The sequence below is a fragment of the Hyperolius riggenbachi genome, chromosome 1 (genome assembly GCF_040937935.1).
Source record: "Hyperolius riggenbachi isolate aHypRig1 chromosome 1, aHypRig1.pri, whole genome shotgun sequence".
In the NCBI taxonomy this organism is placed as follows: Eukaryota; Metazoa; Chordata; class Amphibia; order Anura; family Hyperoliidae; genus Hyperolius; species Hyperolius riggenbachi.
This window is the reverse complement of record NC_090646.1, coordinates 115,155,216-115,173,184: the sequence shown is the minus strand read 5'-3', so window position 1 is coordinate 115,173,184 and position 17,969 is coordinate 115,155,216.

Below are 17,969 nucleotides of genomic sequence, written 5' to 3'. Positions count from 1 at the left end.
TTTAAGTAGCGCTGTTCATTTCCTTGCTATGTACTAATTTATTTCGTTTTTGGTCAGCTGCTCCCACTTAACAGCCATGCTTCGCAGTGGGAGGGACGAGTACTTAATAGGTTGCATGCAAGCTGTTACAGGAAACTAACATCCTCCTCCAGTGGTAGACAGGTCATGTGTATGCTTGGTGTGTATTATATCCCACAAGTGGGGCTTGCACTCTTTTGCAGGTAGGCACTTGCCTGTTTTTAAGTAGCGCTGTTCATTTCCTTGCTATGTAATCCCTGACCCTACTTGTTTATATATACCCAAGAGACAAGGTCCTCCAGCACCCAAGGCTGAGACACCATAGTGCGCCCCACCATCCCTCCCACCCCAGCCGTCACACACTGATTGCTATTAGATTAAGAGGTGTCCCAGGGCCCCCAACACCTTAATCTCTAGTTATCTGGATTGCAGTCACTGCCATGTATCCCCTTTTCTTATTTCTCTCTACCTCAAGCACAATAGGGGAATGATAGCTGAGTGAATTGTGCGCCCCTTCCTACACTGTGCCCTGAGGCTGGAGCCTCTCTTGCCTCTGCCTCAGCCCAGCCTTGGGCACCACATCTTTGTTAGCATGTATATTAATCACTTCAGTGCCACTCAGGCATTCGCCCTAGAATGGAAAAAACTGCTGAAGCAAATCATATTTATATCTATGTATGCATATAATAATGAGTTCACCTTCACTATGTAAAAGCTAAAACCCTGTATATTACAAATAGGATTTGGCCCTCCTGTCACTAATCTGTATGCTTGTATCCACTATATTTCTGCCAAGACCTGGAGAAGACAGATTTATTTGTCTCCTTTTTTTGTATTTAAAGCATCTGTTTTTAGTGTGTCATCTATATCCACTGCCTTGTCTCATAAAATATCTTTTATTAACCATATTTTTTGTCATTTTAAGAAGGTGACTATTGGCCTCCTGTCAGTGTTCCAAACACAAGCATTTCATTGTCTTATTATGTGACTGTTGCTCAAGATACTGTCACCTTCCTGCTTTGCCATTCCATATTAATGACTTAAAAATGATCATTTTACATTAAGCTCTCCATCTAGTTGCTAACTTCTTGGACGGGGTATTTTAGTCAAATCATAATAGACCACTTTAAATTTAGAGAAACTGCATATTTGAACACTTTAAGGAATGCAAATGTCAATACGTAGCTTGAATGTGAACTGTACATTTAATAATAAATATGACTATATACCACTGGGAGTGAGAATTTATATTCAGCAAGAATGATATTAATCTGACCAATTCTGCATTTCCTGGGTGGAGTGGAGGCAGTCAACTGGACTAGTTCAGCTGAACTGGAATTCACTGAATGTATAGCTGATCTGCACCAGTGGTGGGCCGAAATTTCGCATATGCAAAATTTCACATTGAAATTTGCAATTTTGCATCATAATCTTAATGCGAAATTTCAGGGAAAATCGTTATTAATTTTGAACGTAATAGTAATATTTTATAATTTTGTGTTATTATTTTTTGCTGACTTTCGTGGTTAATAGCAAAGCCCTCATACATGCTATTGCTACCAAGCTTGCTACACATGTTAGGGAGAATAGGGAGAATAGTGGGTACAAGTTAAAAACACACCTTGTAGTTTTTGAGAAAATTGATTTTAAAAATGCAAATAAAAATGTTTAAAAAACATTTTTTCTTTGCATTTTAAAATTGATTTTCTCAAAAACTAGTCTTTTTGGAAAATTATTTTTTTTTTTACTAGTACCCACTATTCTCCTAAAGAACAACTGTTAGCCATACAATGCATTAATAAAAAAACACATAAGCAAGTAGATAATTACTTGCTCTATTTACTTAACAGATGTATTGCGCTGTCCATGGTTTAATTCAGATTTTACAATGTTTGTAAAATCCAGTGACTTCTGGTTCTGGCCATCTTGGATCCCATATGCTTAAGTATTAATACCCCCTGGCATCCCCTCTCCACCCCGCACTATTACAGAGGAGAGCAGAGAGTGATAAAGGCAGCGCAGACCGACTCACCTACTAATAGTTCCAAGCACTGAAGTTCCCCTGCATACTCTCTGCTAGGGATGGTCGGAATGCCAATTTCCGATTCCGCGGTAAATCCGCATTCCGTCATGTACCGATTACCGATTCCGCTTTCCGCTACCAATTTCTGCATTACAAAAATCCGGCCGAAATTCCGCCCGACTTTAACATCGATTTTCTCAAAAACTATAAGGTCTTTTTGAAAACTTTTTTTTGCATCTTGTTCAGAAGATTCTGTTTAATAAACCCTGAAAATGTGGTGTTTCTAGGACTTACGGGGCTTTGCTATTAACTGCTAAAGTCGGCTGATTTTTACTGTAATGTAAAATGCAGAAAATAGGCAGATGCAGATTTTCTGCATTTTACATTACAGTAAGGGCCCTTTTCCACTAGCGCGTTTGCGCTAGCTGAATCGCAAAACCGCAGACAGCTAGCGATTTTACAATCGCTACGGTTTGCTTTTTAACATAGGAATCGCGGTAGGTCATTTCCACTACCGCGATTCGTTTTTTACTTAATCGCGATCGCGCCGCGGAGCGACTTTTGCCGCGATTTTGCTATGCAGTGCATAGCATAGCAAAATCGCGGCCGCAAACGTCGGGAAAATGGCAGAATTGCGATTCAGCAATCGCTAGCGTTCAGCGCGAACGCTAGCGACTGCTAGTGGAAAAGGGCCCTAAAAATCTGCTGACTTTAGCGGTTAATAGCAAAGCCCCCTTAAGTCCTAGAAACACCATTTTTAGGGTTTATTAAACCGAATCTTGTGAACAAGATGCAAAAAAAAGTTTTCAAAAAGACCTTATAGTTTTTGAGAAAATCGATGTTAAATTCGGGTGGAATTTCTGCGATTTCCGGCAGAAATTTCCGCGATTTCCGGCGGAAATCCGCCTACGGCACTTGCATTACCAATTTCGGCATTCCGATGCGGAAATGCAATTTCCGATCGGAATTTCGGAAATTGCATTTCCACGGAATCCGAATGAGCATCCCTAGTAGCTACATGAAACAAAACATTTTTTTAAAAAAAGTGCAATGCAGCCTCCTTGGCGGAAACATTGAACCGCCAAGGAGGTTAAGTTACAATTGGAATCACGGGAATGCATTAATACTCAATGCATTCTAAATTTTCTAAAAAAAAAAAGGCAGTCGTAGTTCTGATGCATTTTCCTGCATTTAAATTGAGGATAACATAGTGAAGATCGTAAACGACATGCAAAATGCATTTGCGATTGCAATTCACAATTTTTGTTGAAAAAGAGCCCTAAGTGTCCTTTTGCACTTTAGTTACAGTCACACAAAGTTTCTGGAGTTCCCCCGACACTCCTATAACAGCTTAAAGAGACTCTGTAACAAAATTTTGAGCCTTATTTCTTCTGTCCTATAAGTTCCTATACCTGTTCTAATGTGGTCTGGATTACTGCAGCCTTTTCTAATTGCACTGTCTCTGTAATAAATCTTATCTTCTTTCCTCTGTCGGCTCTGTCGGCTGAGGCTGGAATGTGTGGAATGTGCAGAACTGCTTGTCATTGGCAGAAGCTTTACACACCCTCTCCAGGCTCTGCATGAGTCACACAGTAAGCTAGTTCTCAGCCTATGATACTCTGGTTAGAAGCCAGTCTTTTGTTTGTAAACACTGCCTAAAACTGTTAATTACAAGCCAGGATTGCAGCAGGGAATGGCAGAAACAACACAGAGGGGCCCAGGAGAACATAATGAAGAGAATGGTATGCTTTTTATTGTAAGAATTTTAGAGTACAGATTCTCTTTAAGTCCCCGGCTCACCCTGGCCAAAATCTTCCCGAAGACACATAAGCACACTGTCGCTGCTGGAAACACTGTGCTGCTTGAACCAGGCTCTTACCACTTAGAGTGGTGTCCCCATGAGCAGTTCAAAGACGCTCTGAAGTCCCTTAGTATGCCAGTTCCTTCCCCTTGGTCACGACCCAAGTGTGTGTGGATCCAGCTATTAGCTGACCCTGCCGGATCAAACTCTTTCCCAGTGTTTCCTCTGCTTTAACCTCCTTTCAGTTTCCTCTAAAAGTTTCTACTCTGCTGTTGTCAGGCGACCTCAGAGCTCTGGTTATAGTGGCCTGTAGGAAACATAAAAGGCAGAAAAGCAGGGTGCGTATGTGTAGCTTCTTTATTGTTAAAGGTGCATCCACCCCTGCTACTCTTTGAACTTACAAGATTTTTCAGCTTGCAAAAGAAGTCCAATATTTCTAACAACATCAATTGCATAAAATTGTTTTTACTTTGACCCCATGCAGCAAAGGCCTGAAGTCCAATACTTCCAACAACATCAATTGCATAAAATCGTGTTCAGTAAAAAGTTGCAACACATTTGTGATAAGTCCTTCCTCAGAGTATACTTGGACTGGTAGTGTCTGAATTACACACCTAAAACAAGCATGCAGCTAATCAACATCTGATATGCATTCTTGTTCAGGATCTATGGCTAAAAAGTATTAGAGAAAGTGGAACAGCAAGACAGTCGGGCCATGTACATCGTTTAAAAGGGGATAATTACTGTATGTCAGCCTCCATATGTCTTTCACCTCGGGTTCCCTTTAAATGGGGGAGTTCTGCATATGTTTATGAGACCTGTGTAAGGTGGCCCAGGCCAGTTTTGATATTTGTCACTTTGGAGAACCAAGTATGGATCAAGTTTCCTTCCATTGAAACTTTATATAGATTTGACTGTTTTGGAGGAAAGGCACTACTTGTTCTCTGTTTTTAAATTGATATAAACTAACCAGTAACACGTGTAAGCTATTGCTTTGTCACTTTCTGCAAACAAGGGGATGAACAGGTTAAATCCTGGAAGTCAGATTTATAGCAAATCTGGCCAATGCACTTAGGGCAAATTCTTCTTGAATCTGAGGCCAAATTTGCCAAAAGGCCAGTTTTACATCAATGTGTATGGCATTGACTTTGGCAGTTACTCAAAAAGTCCCCATATCATTCATCACCAAATTGTTTTGAAAAGACCTTGAAGTTTTTTTTTTTTTCCGAAAAGTTGATTGTAAAGTTTAGGCAACAAGACCTAAAGTGACAGTACAAACTTTTTTTTAACAAATTAAAAAACAGACTGCATATGGTGCTATCTTCCGAGCACTATTAAAGAGGAGCTGCAGTGAAAATAATGTAATGAAAAAAATACTTTGTTTTCAAAATAATTATTTGTAAATGATTTAGTCAGTGATTGCCCATTGTAAAATCTTTCCTCTTCCTGACTTGCATTCTAAAATATAATATGGTGACATCTTTACTGCTGGAAAATGATGTCTGGGGAAGGAGATGCTGCTTTGTTGGCAGTTGAAAACAGCTGATATTTTCCACAATGCAACAAAGCCCCCACAGTGTGATGTGAGTACCTAGGTGCTAACATCACAGTATGGCAGCAGGGGTTTCACCCAGAGATGAGCTAAAATGCTAATAATCTTTTTGCCTTATTTTTGCGAAAATAAGTACAATTCTCACTTCGACAAGTGAACTCTAATATTTTAGGGTTTTTTCCCCTAAGGTTTGCCAACTTTCAAGGTTAATAGCAAAGCTCCCTTACCACCTAGAATCACCTCATTTTCACGGTATGTTAAGGAGAAAGTGTGTACAAAAAAACCTCAAAAAGACCGTATAGTTTTGGAGAAAATCGATTTCAAAATTACAATAGGAAAAAAGTCTGCATTTAAATGCGGTAAATTACAGATAATGTAGCAACCTAAGGGTAGCTTAAATTGTCATATTTCAAAAGAAAGAGCAATGAACTTCATGACGGGGTTTCCGAGTGGGTCCAATACGCAGTGAACAAACCCCCTGGAAGTGGAAATGCTTTGTCTAGGGATTGCTATGCAGCCGCAATAAGGCTGTAAAAGGATCCCTGCCAACTTTACCAATTTTTGGAAAAAATCTTTTTTGTTGTTACTCAGAGTGTGGAAAATGAAAATAAAAAATGTGGGGTCCCCCTCCTGAGCCTTTTAACCACTTGACCCCCATGCAGGCTGGGATATCCATAGGACCCGTTTCCACTATCGCGAATCCGCATGCGTTGCCCGCATGCGGATTCGCACAGTCAGTACAAGTGGATGGGACTGTTTCCACTTGTGCGTTTCCCCGCACGTTTTTCTGTGCAGAAAAAATCTGCAGGGTAGGGCCCTCAGAATTCGCCTGCGTGTGGAATGCAGGCGAATCGCATGCAATGTATTTAATAGGGAAATCGCATGCGTTTTCCCCATGCGTTTTTTGCCGCGATTTCGCATGCGATTTCGCATAGGTATTAATGTTAATTTACACAGGCAGTGACATGGTTAAATTCGCATACAGCCTTACCTTTGCGAAATCGCGGCAAAAAACGCATGCGGAATCGCACCCGCATGCGATTTGCCTGCGGTGATTCGCCGGCGATTCCGCAACGCTATAGTGGAAACGGGCCCATAATGTGGAGCGTGGGACTTTGCAACGTGAACTGTACCAGTCCATGGTATGGGGGAGCTCCGGAGGAGAGGGGCAGCCAAGGGGTGACCAAGCCCCTCTCCCATGGAGCCCTTGTCGAATCCATGCTCTGAACAAAATTTTTTTTAAAAAAAATAGGTAAAGTTGCCAGGGATCCTTATACAGCCTTATTGTGATACCTAGCGATCCCTGGCCAAAGCATTGCTACTTGGACTACCTTTGAAACCCCATCATGAAATTCCTTGCTCTTAATTTTGATATAGGTAAATTTACACTACTGTTAGGTTGCTACATTATCTGTCATTTACCACATTTAAATGTATACTTTTTTCCTATGGTAAATTTAAAATCGATTTTCTACAAAACTATAAGGGGTTTTTGAAAAAAAAAATTTCCTCTTGTACCCACTTTTCTTCTAAAGTACCCTGCAAATTTGGTGATTCTAACTGGTAAGGGGACTTTAACCATTAACCGCAAACCATTAACCGCAAAAGTCAGCAAATATTAGGCGAAAACGCAAACATTTTTAGTGTATTTACATATAAAATCTCAAAAGTGAACATCAGAAAATTTAAGTGTATTTTTGCAGAAAAATCTCGAAACCGAAAATGGCATTTTCGGTGCAGAAATGCCTTTGGAGAAAATTTGCAAGCAACAGAAAATCAGCCACACTAAGCCCCCTGATGACCTGTCGGAGAAAAGGTAAAGATTTCTCATGGGAAAGGGGGAATTAGCTATTTATTGGGATGAAGTTCAACCCTTACAGTTCCTATTTGACTACTTGCTACAACCCTAAGCAGGCCACTATTTTCTTGAAATGTGGATATCTGCAGCAATGGTAAAATTGCTGCACACTCCTTGTAACCACAGCAGCCAATATTTAGTGATCATGGCCCTTAGTTTTTTAGGTGAACAAAAAAGTTACGGTAATGCACAATTCAGTATCATTTATTTATCATTTTGTCTTCTTTTTTAAGACCTTTCTTCACTGGTTAGATTTGACATTTTATCATAAGGCAGTATCATAACTTTACATGACCTCTAACAAGTTTTTGTCCTGAAGTGGCATCAAAACCTTTTACAAAACACTTTTGTGTGCATGTCAGTTGACTAAGATTTTCCCAAAAGACAGTGTGTGTTCTTTGACTTTTCTTTTTCTTTTTTATTTTTTTTTACTTCTCCAGTCCTCAATACATTTGTTTTAAATGTACCTTTCAAACTCTTCATATTTTTCAAAGTCAACTTATTTTTATTGACCTTTATTAGTGTATTATCCTTGCTTTTATTGTTATTATTGTTTTCACAAAGCTATGAAGTTAAGCAAGAGCTGACTTTGTAAAGTTTAGCAGCCCAACGTCTGCCTGTTCTAATACGGTATAAATGTTGTAAGATAAGCCCCAGAGATCACAGCAATGATCAGTCATAGTAGTTTACAGCATAGTTTTTATTGTGCTGACAATATAGTACTGGTACTAATTACCTGGTCTAATATTTGATTATTATTATTATTATTATTATTTAGTATTTATATAGCGCCGACATATTACGCAGCGCTGTACAGTGTATATATATATTGTCTTGTCATTAACTGTCCCTCAAAGGAGCTCACAATCTAATCCCTACCATTGCCATATAACTATATTATGTAGTGTAAGTACTGTAGTCTAGGGCCAATTTTTAGTGGGAGCCAATTAACTTATCTGTATGTTTTTGGAATGTGGGAGGAAACCGGAGTGCCCGGAGGAAACCCACACAGAAACAGAGAGAACATACAAACTCTTTGCAGATAGTGCCCTGGCTGGGATTCGAACCAGGGATCCAGCGCTGCAAGGCGAGAGAGCTAACCACTACGCCACCGTGCTGCCCGATGATGAATTGATGATTAGCAAAAATAAGTTCATAGCTGTACTGGGCAGACAAAAGCATTTGTCCTTATTGACTGGTCTAAAATGCTGCAAATTTAATTAAAAAGCCTCCCAAAAAAATTACAGGAAAAATATTGCCCATTGTTAAATATTTTATCACCCTGATTTACATTTTTAAAGTGTACCAGAGCTGAAGAAATAAAAAAAATCGATACTTACCTGCTGCTTCCTCCAGCAGCATAAATATGTGTGAGTCCCTCGCCGTCCTCCCGTGGTCTGCTGTTCAGCCGCAATCTGCCCCAGTAACTGTCTCAGTTACGCATCCAGTATGGTTCTTCTGCACATGCGTGGTTTATACTTACAGCATGCAGTCAGAGTAGGAGGAGAAGTGAGAGGAGAGTGAGGTGAAGAGGTCATCATTGGGGAAAAGCAGCTTGTTGTGCTGTGTGAAGAGTCTGACAGCAGCAGTGTTGTATTTGACTTGCACAGCAGAAGGGAGAGGAGGTGGCACTGCTGTCCTGACTGAGGAGGAATGGAGTGACTAAGGGTGAGCAGTTTGTTTGTCACAGACTCACAGTTGGCCAATGTGCTATAGTGTTGAGCTGCAGCATGTCATGTAAGAACACCAATGAAATAGCGTATATTGTTGGGTGCTGTATGATCATTACAAATCGGTGGTCGTGGTGGTCATGGTGGTGGTGGTGGTGGTGGTGGTGGTGGTGGGGGGGGGGTGATGCATCCTCATAAGTTTGCCTCAAAAGTTTGCAACCAAGAAGTCTAGTGGCCCTGTGGGCTCTTGATCCATAGCAGTCATGACATAGAACTATATATACTTCAAAAAGCAAAACAGCTCCATATCAAGATATATATATATATATATATATATATATATATATATATATATATATATATATATATATATATATATATATATATATATATATATATATATATATATATATTTATATATATGTACACATTATATATGTATATATATATGTATATATATCTTGATATGGAGCTGGTTTGCTTTTGGAAGTATATACAGTTTTATGACATGACTATTATAAATTAAGTGCCCACAGGGCCGGTTGTAAACTTTTTGCTGCCTGAGTCAAACTTGTGAGGATGCCCCCCCCCCCTCCCATTCACCACCACCACCACCACCGGTTTGGAATAATGGTGCAGCACCCAGATTTACTTAATTTAATGTTCTTAAATGACATGCTGCAGCTGAGCTCAACACTATAGCACACTGGCTGAATGTGAGTCTGTAACAAACAAACTGCTCACCCTTAGTCACTCCATTCCTCCTCAGTCAGGACAGCAGTGCCACCTGTTCCCTTCTGCTGTGCAAGTCAAATGAAACACTACTGCTCTCCATCCTCCCCCCTCCTCACTCACTGTCAGACTCCTCACACAGCACAGCAAGCTGCTTTTCCCCAATGATGGCGTCTTCACCTTGCTCTCTTCTTGCTTCTCCTCCTACTCTGATTGCATGTTGTAAGTATAAACACACAGTACAAACATGCTGCCCCTGTAATCTCTGCACTTGATGCAAATGTTTCACCTTTCTTCATGAGAGAACCGGCCCTGAGAGCCCAACATACTTGTCTTATTTAGAATGGATGCACAGACAGCAATAGCTAGATATCTACTTTACACCAACCCATATTTGACCCTTGCACATTTGGTTGTTTGTTCTCTTTGAGTCTGTCCACAAGCAGGGTGGAGTGATGGATGAATGTTAGTTGTCAAGAAGGACAGTCTCTATTTACAAGTGGTTTTGCACTTCAGTATAACTTTCTATAGCTCTCTGCCTTCTGTTGTATTAGTGAATAAAAGATGAAGACAGTCTGTACTATAATTCATGAAGAAAAAAGTAGCAAGGCAAAATTGCCTTGGATTATTCTACGGAAAGAAAATATGAAACATATAAAAAGAAAACATAAAAAAGAAACATTATGAGACAAAACAAAATTACTATGATTTGTAAAATGGAAATTACTGTGAAGTAGTAAAAGATATTTAAGAAAAAGAAAACTGTTACTTATTTTTATTTCAATGTATTTTAGCATCTATTTAAAGATTTTCCACTGAGAAGATACAAGTATATACATTTCGTTATTAAGCAATCATACTGTAAATAACTTAACAGGTGAAGATGCATTTCCCCACGTACAAAGCGGTCTGCTGGAAGTGTACATTGTGTAAAGATGAAAATGGAAGTTTTATCTAACAAGTGTATAGCATTGGAAATAATGCTTTTTTTCACCACATTTCTGCTTTAGTGAAGTGAATTTTGTAAATACTTAGAGAGACTCCGAGCAGTGCAGAAACTATGAAAAGATGCATACCATTTTGAAGCTCTCTTTCTCCTCTTTCCAACGATATACAAACCGCCGCCCTACGCCTTTTCGTTTTTGCTATTTTCGCGGTTGAAATCAATTTCGATTTCGATCGCGAAGATAGCAAAAACTAAAAGGCGTAGAATGGCGGTTTATATACTGTTGGAAAGAGGAGAAAGAGAGCTTTAAAATGTTATGCAGCTTGTATTACACAGGACGACATTTCCCCAAAGTCGGCAGCTGAATGGAGCTGCCGACTTTGGGGAAAAGTCGTCCTGTGTAATACAAGTAACTATGGAAAGAAGGATAGCATTTTGAAGCTCTCTTTCTCCTCTTTCCAACGAAACATAAACTGCAACCCTACGCCTTTTAGTTTTCGTTATTTTTACGTTTGCCACGATTTCAAATGTGAAAATAGCAAAAACTAAAAGGCGTAGGGTGGCGGTTTATATACTGTTGGAAAGAGGAGAAAGAGAGCTTTAAAATGTTATGTAGCTTGTATTACACAGGACGACATTTCCCCAAAGTCGGCAGCTGAATGGAGCTGCCGACTTTGGGGAAAAGTCGTCCTGTGTAATACAAGTAACTATGGAAAGAAGGTTAGCATTTTGAAGCTCTCTTTCTCCTCTTTCCAACGAAACATAAACTGCAACCCTACGCCTTTTAGTTTTCGTTATTTTTACGTTTGCCACGATTTCAAATGTGAAAATAGCAAAAACTAAAAGGCGTAGGGTGGCGGTTTATATATTGTTGGAAAGAGAAGAAAGAAAGCTTTAAAATAGTATGCACCTTTCCATAGTTAGTGCACTGCTCGGAGTCCCTTTAAAGAGAGTCTGAAGTGAGAATAAAACTCACTTTTTCCCTTATATTCGACATGGGCCTGTTTGCCCCTGCTAAAACGCCGCTATCGCGCGGCAGGTCCTTTGCCCCCCAAATCCCCTCCGTGGTGCCCGGGAGCACTTCCTGTTGAGTCAGGGCTAACAGCCTCAGCCCTGCCTCTCAGCGCGTCTATCAGCACTAATGGCCACCTCTCCTCTGCCCCTCTCAGTCTTCCTTCACTGAGAGGGGCGGGGGAGAGGTGGAGATCCGCCGCTGATAGACGCGCATGGGGCAGAGCTACAGCTCATAGCTCTGCCTCCATGAGCAGCAAAATCTACGACCAAGTTGGTCGTGGATTTTGCAGGGGGGGATTTGGGGGGTAAAGGACCCCCGTTCTGCCGCAGGATAGCTGTGTTTTAGCATGGGGCAGACATGCCCATGTAGAATGTAAGGGAAAAAGCGAGTTTTATTCTTGCTTCAGAGTCTCTTTCAAGAGACTCTGAGACAAAGGACAGTACAGCTCTGATACTTACCCGGGGCTTACTCCTGCCCCATAAACACATCTAAGTCCCACGCCGTCCTCCCGCAGTCTGCAGTTCAGTCACGGAGAGCTGAGCTACCAGCCTCAGTCAATGCCAGTCAGGGTCTACTGCGCATGTGCAGACCTCCTGCGCATGCTCAGTAAACCTGGACTGACATCACTGAGGCTAGTAATGGAGCTCACAGCAGCTCAACGGCAGACCGCAGGAGGACGGCGTGGGACTTAGACGTGTTTATGGGGCGGGAGCAAGCCCCGGGTAAGTATCAGAGCTGCACTTTCCTTCTTCTCTGAGCCTCTTTAAAGTGGACCTGAACTCAGAACTTTTTCTCTGGTCCAAAAGATAAGCAACAACATAATAACCTTTATTATGGAAGCAAACATAGGTTTAACATCCTGTGTTTACAAATCAGCTGCTCTGCCGAGACTGTCATCTGACACAGCTGAGAGATCTAGTTACAATGTTTGATTAGTCACACATGAGGAAGGATTAGACAGGCTAAACTTTCTAACTACATTTTGCTATGTTTTCCATCTATACTGTTCAAAAGCTCAGATCTACTTTAAAAGGAAATCCCATTTATGATGTGAAATGACTAAAGCATATATTTATGCTGTTCAAGTATGTTTGTAAGTTAAATGGAACCTGAAGTGAAAGAAATATGGAGGCTACCATCTTCAATCTCCAATACATAATGCCAGTTGCTTGACTTCTCTGCGGATGTTCTGCCTAATAATTTATGTCATCAGCCCAGAATGAGCATGCAGGCGACTCTGGTCTGACCCCACTGGGTGCATGCTTGTTGCAGGTGTGTGACTCAAAAACAGCCAAGTCAAAAGCTCAGCCTAACACCAGGCAACTGGAAATCTTTATATGGGAATGAAGATGGCAACCTGTGTATTCCTCTCACTTAGGTCCCCTTTAAATTACCCTGACTTGAGCAAGGCTACCTAAGGCAAATGGCTTCATGCTGGATCCACATTCCTCTGTGTATTTTTGGTTCATCTGCTAATTCTCTACCAGTCCCTGTAACCACTCCTTGAAGATTGTGACTTTTGGGTAAAGTTAAATTCTCAGACAGTAATCAGAATCTACTTTATTCACTATGGTTGGCAGAGTCCAAGGATCCAGAGGCAGTTTCCTGTAAGTAGTGTCGGAAGAGGCAGGCTTCCAGTGATGTTCCCTCCTATGACCCTCCCATTCCCTCCTCTTAAAGGACCCCTATCATGAAAATAATACAATTTAAAATACATGTAAACACATACAAATAAGAAGTATGTTTCTACCAGAGTAAAATGAGTCATAAATTACTTTTCTCCTATGTTGCTGTCACTTACAATAAGTAGTAGAAATCTGACAGGCTTTGGACTAGCCCGTCTCCTCATGGGGGATTATCAGGGTTTATTTAGTTTCAAAAGCACTTAGTAAATGGCAGTTGCTCTGTCCAACTGCCAAAGAAAGTGTAGCGTGAGCAGGAAAGCTGGTTTCATCATTGTAAACATCCTTTTTAGGGAGTGTCTTTATAAAGAATAAAAGCCTTGGTGAGAATCCCCATGAAGACATGGGGCTTGATTCATGAAACCGTGGTAACGCATAGCATGGCCACGCTATGCTTCACACGCGTTTTACTGCATGTAAAGTTTTACATACGCTATAACAAATGTTTGCGTACATTAACGCGGTGCAAAACATATTTCTTCGTGCACTGTACCCCGTTAACTTGTGCAAACGTTTGGTAAAGTGAACTTAAAACTTTGCGCATGATAAGAAGCGCACGAAGCCGTGCTATGCGTTAGCACGATTTTGTGAATCAAGCCTAAGGACTAGTTCAAAACCTGTCAGTTCTGTCAAATTTCTGCTACTTACTATAAGTGACAGCAACATAGGAGAAATGTCATTTATGGCTCATTTTACTCTGGAAGAAACATATTTCTTATTTGTACATGTTTACATGTATTTTAAATGTTACAATTTTTTGCGATAGTGGTCCTTTAAATCTGCATTTTATATTCACACCAAGGCAATAAATCATGTTGAAACAACGTTTGTCATTCTTACATAGATTTTAAGTAGCAGGATGGAATGGATTGTATTTTTCAAAAATAGGAGTTTACCATTAATAAAAAAATAAAAAACAAAACACTCTCTTAACCAACCCACTGAGCTGCTCACCCACTGGTCCAGCTGATCATACTAAAAATGTAAAATAGACTGTACAATAGTTAATGATACTTCAAGTGGACATCTGCCCAATCCTAAAACAGCTTTGGATGCACTATCCCCACATTCATTGAACTATGTTGTCTTTAACTAGTTTCCTACCCTGGGGTTTTCCACCTAAAAAACCCAAGCAATTTTCTACATTTCACAGGTCTCCCATTCATTAGCCAATAACTTTTTCAGTACTTATCACACATAAATGATCTATCTCTTGTTTTGTTTTTTTTACTACCAATTAGGCTTTCTTTGGGTGGTACTTTTTTTTAAGTATTATTTTATTTTGAATGCATTTAAAAGGGACTAAGGAGAAAAAAAGATGAAAAAAGAAATTATTTCTAAGGTTTCAGGCCTTACAGTTTAAAAATAAAAAGTATTACTGTAGATCAAGCCCACATATTTTATTTGCCCATGTGTCCTGTTTATTTCAACATTTAAATTATCTTCCTAGTACAATGTATGGCGACAATATAATAATTGTAAATAAAGGTGTATTTTTTCCAATTTTTTGTATTGTACTTTATCAGCAATTACAAGCCGTATTCACCAAAATAACAGTATATATGCTCATGGCACACATACCTAAACAGCTAAGCCCATTTATTAACTCCTACCATTGTAGTTAGCAAGATGTGCCCCTTTATTTCCCTCCGCATACATAGCCAGGTGTGCCCCTTTATTATCCCCCACCCCCCATAGATAGCCAGGTGTGCCTCTTTATCTCTCCCCCCCCCACTATAGATAGCCAGATGTGCCCCTTCTTAGCCCCTCCCCATAGAAATCCCAGATGTTACCCTTTATTAGCCAGATTTGCCCCTTTGTCCCCCCCCCACCCCCATTGATAGCCAGGTGTGTCCCCATTGATAGCCAGGTGTGTCCCTTTGTTCTCCCCCTCCAACAGGTAACCAGATGCACCCTCTATTCCATCCACCACCCCCTTCATGGATAGCCAGGTGTGCCCCTTTACCCCCAGTATAGCCATATGTGCCTCCTATTAGCCCCACCCCAGTATAAAAGACCTTTGACCCCCCCAATAGATAGCTAGGTGTATTCTCCCCCCCCCCCCCATAGATAGTTGAGGGTGCCCCTTTCCCCTTCTTCCCTCCCCATAGATGGCCAGGTGCGTAATGATCCTGCCCCCTTAGCCAAATAGACCCCCCAGATAGCCATTATGCCCCCTTCCTGTCCCCTCCATGCTGCGATCGGGCAGCATGGAGGATTAGCATGTAAACAACATACCTTGCCTCATTCTAGTGCACGATCAGCCTCCCCTGCGTGCATTACCGCTGCCTGTGTCACTATGCCAAAAGGACCGGGTCCTGGCTTGATGACATCATCAAGCCGGGACCCGATCCATTCGGCATAATGACACAAGCAGCGTTAATGCACGGAGGGGAGGCTGATCACGTGCTGTAATGAGGCAAGGTATGTTGTTCACATGCTAATCCTCATGCTGCTTGATCGCAGCATGGGGAAGAAGGAGGGGGATGCTAAATTACAGGGGGTCAAGCGGGGGTGGGAGGATAGGACCCCCGGGAGGGCATCCTTAATTAGTGTAGTTACAGGGCGGGGGGATAATGAGCCCAGACGCGTGCCCTGTGCTCATTAAAGGGAACTGACTTGTATTCATGTCATGTGGCTTTCAGGAGCCACTTACGACGACATGAATATACTGTAGGTAGGTTGTGAACTGGTTAAGTGCATCAATCTTTTTCCACCAAAATGTTGTCCTCGCACATTGCACCCCCTTTCACCCATTAGCAGCGTCAGTAGAGTTATCCTGTTTGAGATAAGTGCACTGCTTTTAACCTCAGTCGGCAGAACTCGTTGTGCTGTAATTTCTTGGAATGCTTTGCTCTCTCTCTACTAGCAGAAAATATATAAACTGAAACCAGTAGTCCTCTATTATTGTCTCACACTGCCCCCTAGTGACAAGTGGCCATAAATACACATTACAACAGTATTAATTAGAAGAACAGAAATCTAATAAGTAATAAAAAACTGTGCTAAAATAAATTGGCCTGGAGCACTTGAAAGCCTCTAAATAAATTGGCTGCTAAAAGGTTAAGTACATTTGCAAAAAACAGTATACAGTAACTAAAAATACAGCTGTCAGAAGCATTTACCATTGTGTAACGAGCACTTGATATCTCCTGGTGTTTGCTGGCAGGGTAGGGGATGGGCAGCTGAGCTCACTGAACATCAAAACCTTCATTTTGACAGAGTCCATCATCCGGAATTAAGTAACAATGTAGAACAAATCTTACACACACAAAAAGAGCAAGTCCCAGCGTGTAACAATAATATTAAATTAAACAGCCTATTTTTCTTTAAGACAGTGAAAAAGATGGCATTCTAATATGATTAATATGGTGACAGTTCTCTGTGTTTTGCAATAAGTGGTGGAGAAACCTATATTATTTGCCCACAATTACAAGTGGATTATAATTTATTGATAATTTGTCTGTTTCAAATCACAGTGACATATGGTCCGATACTCTTGGTGTATTCCCTGAACTTTACGCAATAAAAGGGAGCTGGCACGGCTACAGGAAAAAGCATGGCACGATGCTAAGCTCGGAAATGTGCTCTGGCATAACATCTGCCTGAGACAATGCATGTGACAGCTGCCAGAACTATATAATTCACATAGTACAAAACCTCCTCACTGACTGCAGAACAAGTGAAGGAAAAGAGGCTTAATTACTTCCAAACCAGCAGCAAACTTTGGAAAGGGATATTCAAAATAGGACAAGGCCAGCAACACGGTCTATCTAACAAGCCACAATCATTTCTCACTGCTATGTAGGTAGGACACAATTTAATTGATTTTTACAACTCAATGGGGGTTGATTCCCAAAACCTATCTTATGAATAATCTATCTCTTCTTGGGCCCAATTCAGTTTTCAAAAATGTCAGCGTTCAGTGCTGGTGACTGGAAAAAAAGGCTATTTGTAAATTGCATGATTTAAACACAACACTGCCAGGCAAATATAAGCTTCTCCAGTGGTTTGAGAAATATCTAATTTCAACATTCTTTTGTTCTCATCTCAAGTTTTTTCCCTTTGATTCAGTAGTGGATTTAGATGTGGGAGAGGTTGTTTAACATAAGAGAATGGAGGTAGATGAGCACTGCACTTATCACATGCTTTACCCAGGTGAGAAGTCCCTTTGCTCAGCTTAAAGTCATACATGTTGGACCTTTTAGAGTTTTATTACAGCAAACATGTGACTTGAAAAGATTAAAAAGATACTTAACAAAAGTACCAAAGAATGTTCCAGAGTCCTCCCATGCACAGTAGCTAATTTCGTCACAACGCTTTGGGTGCCACCATAGGTCGTAATGAGAATTACTGCTATAGCTGCTGGCTAATTTGGGTGCCAGTGATAGCTGGCACTCAAATTAGAAAAAAAAGAGCTAATTTGGCCACTGGCAATAGCCATCTGGAGACGGGAAGGAATATTTCTCTTTTAAGGCCCAGGCCTTGTAAGGTTTTTTTGCCCTCCACTGGATCAACTAGGATATGTTCAGGTTCAGGATGGTGTTTTTCATTTTCCATCTGGTTGAACTTGATGGACGAATATCTTTTTTTTCAACCAAACTAACAATGTTATTAGGACTTAAGTTGCCTTTTAAGACAAAATTATTAGGCACTGTATTGTGTTTTCTCT